Below are 7,453 nucleotides of genomic sequence, written 5' to 3'. Positions count from 1 at the left end.
TTTGATTATTATTTCTTGAATCTCTCCAAACTCATGCCTCATTCTCTGCAGCTGTTTGTAGAAATGAATTTGGTGATATCGTTTTTACACATTCACGTCTCTTCCCCCCAACAGACCCGGCTCTCTCAAGCTGCCTTCCAAGACATTGAAGTCTTGCACAAATGCCAATATGTTATTTTTGCAGGGGTTTCTAAATGTGTCATTAAATCCCTACTGAACTACACTCTTTACCCCCTAGGTTCGTCGCTCCTATTTTCACTGAACAGAAAGGGGCTCTCTTAACTGCTTAGCTTGTTGGGATTTCTTTTTCGTTCCTAGGAATGTTAATTTTTTGCCTCACAATGTAACTCGCTAGGCTGCCTTTCTGTAATTGGGATGGATCTATCTCCATCTCCTCTCTTCCTTCTTGCGTGCTTGTCCCTAAAGTTGAAGATGGATTGCACCATTCTCTTGTTTCTTTTTAATATATTATCATTCATAAAAAGAAGTAACCCTCTTTTACCCATCTAAAGATCAATTGCATCCAAACAAAATAAAGATGATCGACCAAAGTTATCCCTTAACGCTAAAAGCCTAGAACAATTATCACAACTCCGGTTGATATAATATGAGCAGTTTTTTTGAGCGTTGATTAAACATGTCATATTGGCAGGGCAACGTGAAATGGACATGGTTAATGCTGAGTCTGGGTTCTTCCATACATGAAAAAAGGGAATGCTCAAACAATATCAAGTGCTTCAATCATCAAAATGCACTGACCAGTTCAATAAGATTTGATCTTTTATAACATCCGCTTTATTCACATGGACAAACCTTTTAGAATGATGATTGCTCCCACAAGTAACATTAGTTTTTTGAACTTTCACAGGGAAAAACCTTTAAGTATGACTACCATTGTAATAGTTTTAGTTATCTTCCATTATAATCAAGGATTCATCCAGCTCAAGAGAATGTTACGACTAGAAAGATTAAGATCAGCAAACTATGAAGAAATAAAATTGATATCTAACGAAAACTATGCAATATCTAGCCCACAAATACGATTATAACTGGCTCCATAGACATTCAACATATAACAATATAATGTTAGAACACTAAAACATAAGAGTTACAACAATATAATTTGAATTAAACATATAACACCAAGTTGTTCGAGATTTTAATGGGGTTTTAATGTTCTAACGTTACATTGTTATATGTTGAATGCAAATTCCATAAGCCTAGAGGCCAAACACAATATCCACATCATATAGATATTAGCTTTTTAAGACACCCCACACTTCCTCTTGCTGGGGACCCTCAATCTGGCATGAAATGAATATGCAGAGAACGCAATCAAACAATATGAGCTTAGCTAGTATATCACCAAAATTACAATAAGTATTTCTAATTTGTGAAGTGAATAATAAACTTTAAGAATTGATACGGAGGTGGTGAGCAGACTTATAAATGCAAAAAATGGCTATCCCAATTTGTTGTGGCACGCTACTGCAAACAACGAAGTACCATCATTATTATTCTATTTAACCCACTTTCATTAAATTTACCTGAACAACAGCCCGAAACCGAATAAAAAAAAGGAAAGAAGAGATCAACCACAAGAGGAAAAATAAAAAAAGAATCAACCATTTGAAGTCAAGCCATCCTAACAACCCCTGTTAAATAGCAAGGGACATGATACTACATTTAATGGATACAAAATCATTTACTAAACTACTTCAGTAAAAACATAAATTGTTCTTTCACATGAAAGAAATCCACTGAACAGGCCAACCAAGTATAACTCCTAATGGTTTCGGCTAGAAGAACTCTTAAGCGAGGCTGTCCACAACATTTCAGCCTCAAGATTAACTAAAGGTTTAATTAAGAAATGGAAGCTTGCTTCACATGTTGGGATTGCACAACATGGTGAAGTATGATGACCTGAACTAGTATAGCACCAAAAGACTCCAAGCATTTCTAATTTGTGCAGGAGTTAGAATTGATAAGGGAATGGACAGCATAATGATCAGAAAATTACATATGAGTAAAATGGCTATCTCATTTTGTTGTGGCATCCTGCTAAAACGAAAATACATCCATCCACACATTCAAAAACAAATCACACCATCATAATTATTTTATTAAAGCCACAATCTCTGAAGTCCCCTGTTGAGTAGCAGCAGAATTTTTTATTTTTTTAATAATTCGATAAATGGGAGTGGGAGATTTAAATCCTAGATGTCTTTGTTAAAAATACCAAGAGGTGCCAGTTGAGGCAAATAGCAACAAACATGGTTCTACATTTAATGGGATACTATAGCTAAACAACAAATTGCTGTTTCACATTACAAATTCCACTCACCGGGCCAACCAAGCAAAGCTCCAAACAGTTTTGGCTAAAAGACCTATTAAGTGAGGCAGTCTGCAACATTTCAGCCTCATTTAATAGACTGGAAAATTGCTTCAAAATTGCATCACACATTCTCTTAACATCTCTCTGTTTTATGCACCATTCTACCAGAGTTTTGAGGGGAAGGTGCAGTGTTACTTTTTGTAACATGATTCAACCATTTGAAAAACCCAAAAAAAAATGGCGTCACTTTATGTAACGAGCTACCTCGCCGTCGTTGGGAAAAAAGCCCATGATTCGACCCGCCGAGTTCTGGTAAGCGTACATGAACCCACCCATTAACCCGATTATACCTCCGGTCACATCGACGGTCCCCTAATCCCTGGCTTAATCCCTATTTTTTCACACCCAAAATGATTCAACATTTCATTGTTCAATTCAGTTTCAGAAATTTAAGAAACAGGTTTGAAAAAGTAGTGAGTGAGAGAGAGAGAGAGAGAGATGGGTTACCGGAGAGGTAGCCGACGGTGACGGAAACTCTGGTGAACGGAGGGTCCCGATCTAAGACCGGGTACTCTGGCTTCGCCGATGCTGTGATGTCTATGTTCATCTTCGACATTTTTACTTGAGAGTCACAGATGCTATCTATCAGAATTACTCACTGTGCTCTGCTGGGGGGTGAGGGAACTGGGACTTGTAGACTTCTCTACTCTGCTACTGCTAGCGTAAATTACTAGAGGAAATGGGATTTTGGGCCTCATGGGCTGCGTCCCAGCTCTAAATGGACTCTATTAGGCTTTTTGAAAGTTTTGGGGATCATGTTCTTTTAATTTTATGAAGGGGAAAAAAAAAAAAAAAAGACTAAATTATATTTTGGATAAATTTTGATTTAAGTGTGCCTTTGGAAAAAGTTGATTTGCCTTTTGCTTTTTTTTTTTTCCTTCATTTTATTTATTTATTTATTTTTCAAATAGTATAAATCTTTGTGAACGGAGGGTCCCGATCTAAGACCGGGTACTCTGGCTTCGCCGATGCTGTGATGTCTATGTTCATCTTCGACATTTTTACTTGAGAGTCACAGATGCTATCTATCAGAATTACTCACTGTGCTCTGCTGGGGGGTGAGGGAACTGGGACTTGTAGACTTCTCTACTCTGCTACTGCTAGCGTAAATTACTAGAGGAAATGGGATTTTGGGCCTCATGGGCTGCGTCCCAGCTCTAAATGGACTCTATTAGGCTTTTTGAAAGTTTTGGGGATCATGTTCTTTTAATTTTATGAAGGGGAAAAAAAAAAAAAAAAGACTAAATTATATTTTGGATAAATTTTGATTTAAGTGTGCCTTTGGAAAAAGTTGATTTGCCTTTTGCTTTTTTTTTTTTCCTTCATTTTATTTATTTATTTATTTTTCAAATAGTATAAATCTTAACTTATTAAAAAATGAGTTAGTTTTTAACTACTCGTTACACATTTAACATAAAATTTATCAAAATTTATATATATTTTTGATAAATTTTATATAAAGAAGTTACTAGAAATTGCATAATCCAAAGACATTCTTATTCATTTTAATCCTATAATTTTGGATTTGATTCAATATGGTCATATTGTCCACTTGAACTGCTTCGTTAAGTGTCCCAAAAATGATGTTGTTTTGTTATTTTTGTAAGTCTCAAATTAAAAAAAAAAAAAATCAGGAAATTAAATTGACAAACCTAAATTCATAAAATATTCCAATTAAGAGTCACAAAATGTAACACTAACATTGATTTTTGCATGTTATAAAAAAAAAAAAAAAAAGATTTTCACATCATATAAGATTTTAAATCCCCCCACCCGCTATTGCTGGTAGCGCTAAATTTACAACACATGTTCACAACACTTTCAAGATGGTAAGTTATTATTGGTCTAAAATTATTTTTTTGCTCACCAATCACAATATGTCACTTAAGATTTGTTATAAAAATATTATGGACGTAGTATTTTATTGGAGATGCAACACAACATTCTAAGAATTATTATCATCGTCATCATTGAAATGGATGATTAGGACAAAACACATCAAGGGAAAAAACAAAAAACAAAAAACTTAAGATGCTGTAAAACAAATATTGTTGAATGTTCAAAGTTCAAACTCATGTCAATCACTAGATTAATAAAAAAAAACTAAAATCATGGTTAACCAACATCATGCATGAATATTAAGAAAAAAAAATGGTGAGAGATAGGAATCTATTGTAAGATACATAAAAATTAAAGAGGTCATGTAATAGTTATTGATGGTATTGTCTTGTTCACACACACGTTCATTATCCGATACGCATGCATGATAAGTGTTGTGGGGCCAGAAAATCGGGTAGCCTTGGCCCATTCCAAGCCAGGCCCAAATGGCCCACGTCGAGGATGCTAGATGGGTCCGAGGGCGAAAGCGCGAATACCAACCTCCGAGAAGCATATCCGAGGATGACCCTGTCCTCGGGTGTCCGAGGCCTCAGAAAAACACGAGGACCACCCCAAAGGACTCCTTTAACATCCGAGGAGGAGAGGATCCAGTGCCACGCGTCGGCGACAGGAGCACAGCGAAAGAGCAAGCCCTAGGTGGGCTGTCACCTCCGCATTGAATGCGCTCACCTAACCCCCCCTGGCCGCATTAATGGGGATGTAACCCCTTGGCAGGGCAACATCGATCATGGTGAGCCACTTGAGTATGGATAAGACCTCTTATAGGACGGAGAGTCAGAGGGAAGGCCAATGGAGGATCAACAGAAGGAAGGAGGAGAGAGAAGAAAGAAGAAGGATATAAGAAAGGCGAGCAAAAGAATGAAAGGACTTTTTGTTTCTTTTGGGCTGAAATTGAAAAGAATGCCATAGAAGGGCTTAGAGGGGATGTTAGCTTCAAGGAGAGGGGTCTCCTCGGACGAGTCCGAGGAGCCAACGTTAGTTGTAAACTGGGCTCACTCCCCTTCAGTGAGTAAGAAGTGATTGGTATTCCGTTATTAGTCTGTTAGGACCTAAACTTTCGATCCACTCTTTAAAAATGTATTGTTGGGGAACTTTTCTAAAACGGAGTCCCTACAATTGGCGCCGTCTGTGGGGAGGATTAGTGCACTAGCAGGTGCAACGGGCAATCGTTCCTAAGTAGTCATTCTACGAAAGGTTGGCGGCGACGCATCAAAAAAAAAAAAAAAAATGCTTGGTTCTGTCTAACACTTTCATTCTTCTGTAGTTCCAGCTTTCCCCATAGGTCATTGTTGTCTGAGGAACCAAGACATCTTGGCACTATAAGCCTTTGGTTTTTGTCTACGTACCCCATAGAAAACAGGTAATGAATTTTACAAGCTGTAGTGGTTAGTTCCCTATAGGCTTGGGTCCGAGGACCATGCAATGCCTTGGTTCTGTCAACTTCCATTTTCCTGTAAGTCCTCTAGTTTTCCCCATAGGTTTGAAGTTTGAGGACCATGCAATACCTTGGTTCTGTCTAGTACCAAGTAATAGCTGAGTGGTTAGTTTCCCCATAGGCTGGGTCCGAGGACCATGCAATGCCTTGGTTCTATCTAAACTTCCATTTTTCTGTAAGTATCTAGTTTCCCTATAGGTTTGAGTCGAGGACCATGCAATACCTTGGTTCTGTCTAGTACCTAGGTATAGCTGAGTGGTTTAAGTTTCCCATAGGCTTGGGTCCGAGGACCATGCAATGCTTGTTTCTGTCTAACACTTTTCATTTTTCTGTAAGTATCTAGTTTCCCCATAGGTTTGAGTTCGAGAGACTATGCAATACCTTGGTTCTGTCTAGTACCAAGTATAAGTTGAATGGTTAGTTTCCCTATAGGCTTGGGTCGAGGACCATGCAATGCCTTGGTTCTGTCTAACACTTCCATTTTTCTGTAAATATCTAGTTTCCCCATAGGTTTAAGTCCAAGGACCATGCAATACCTATGGTTCTGTCTAGTACCCAGGTATAGCTGAGTGGTTAGTTTCGCCATAGCTTGGTCTGAAGACCATGCACTGCCTTGGTTTGTCTAACACTTTCCATTTTGCTAAGGAGGGGTTTGTCCTCGGACCGCTATTTTGGGGACAGTTCCTCCTCGGGTCAGACGATCAACCTTGCGGCGCCTTGGGGCAGGGATTGTTCGGACTCTGTCTTACGTGTAAGCATTGATCTCGCCTTCGCTTCGAGTTCCCATCTTCCTTATTTATGAGGCGCCCCTTGGCCGTTCGACCTCACGCTTGACAACTTCGAAGCCCGAGGCACACTCCTCATTAATATTCCTCGTGATTGCTACATCACACGGTCTGTGATCTCCTTGGGACTTGGCACCCTCGTGATTAGCACTGCTAATAGTTCTCTTCTCGAACTTTGTGTGGATTAATTCCCACCAGTCTTCAGCCTCTTTATATAAGGCTTTTTGGGGAAACATTTCTCCGCATTCCATGAACTTCCCAACATAACCAGAAACACGTCCTTTCAGCTCCCCCACCCTTCAATAACCCTGCAGGATTGTTGACGAGAGTTGGACGGAGTAGTAGTGGGGCGGCGGTTTGGGTGGGTGTGAGGAATCGGGCCGAGAGCCGTTGTGACCGCAGCCCACCAGGTTTCCGGCGCGGCAGAGTCTAGGCGTAACCCCGATTGTGCCCTGCGTGGTGGCCAGGAAGGATGTCGCTAAAGTACCTAATGTTTTCCCGAAGCACCCTGCGCGGGAGGAGACGCACAAGATCAGTCATGGCTGATGCCCGAGTGTCACCGGCCTCCAACGGCCAACGCTCGTGAGAATTGGAGAGAATCAAGGAAACATCATGAAGGGAGGGCATCCCGGTGCCTTGCGTCTGCTCCTCTCTTTGTTCCAGCTCCGCGCACCGAACAAGGAGTTGTTGGTGGTCTTGAAGCAGGCCAGCCTCGCCCCTTTCCTCTAGCTAGTTTTAGAACAAGTCTACTTGGGCCTTTGTTTGTAGAATTAGCTTGTAAAGATAGTTGTAAACATGCCTGCCTGAGCCTCTGTTTGTATTTTGTACTTTTTCTGTTTAATAAAATAATATCAAGTTTCTTTTCTTTTCTGTTGAATCTTCTACTTTGAATCTTTTACTTTTCTGCAATGTTTGCTTTTTCGTTTTTTTTTTGATGCG

At 39.7% G+C, this 7,453-nt stretch overlaps 1 long non-coding RNA gene across 1 annotated transcript; it reads right to left on the bottom strand.

The window, feature by feature from the left end:
• Nucleotides 1–2,093: 2,093 nt before the first annotated feature.
• LOC136061859 (uncharacterized) lies at nucleotides 2,094–3,057 on the bottom strand. Its single transcript, XR_010623713.1, has 2 exons — nucleotides 2,843–3,057; nucleotides 2,094–2,726 (listed from the first exon to the last, which is right to left on the bottom strand). It is a non-coding gene; the product is annotated as an uncharacterized LOC136061859 (long non-coding RNA).
• Between the last annotated feature and the right edge of the window lie 4,396 nt (nucleotides 3,058–7,453).

The sequence above is a fragment of the Quercus suber genome, unplaced genomic scaffold, assembly GCF_002906115.3.
Source record: "Quercus suber isolate HL8 unplaced genomic scaffold, Cork oak 2.0 scaffold_358, whole genome shotgun sequence".
NCBI lineage: Eukaryota > Viridiplantae > Streptophyta > Magnoliopsida > Fagales > Fagaceae > Quercus > Quercus suber.
This window is presented reverse-complemented; position numbering and strand designations above follow the sequence as displayed.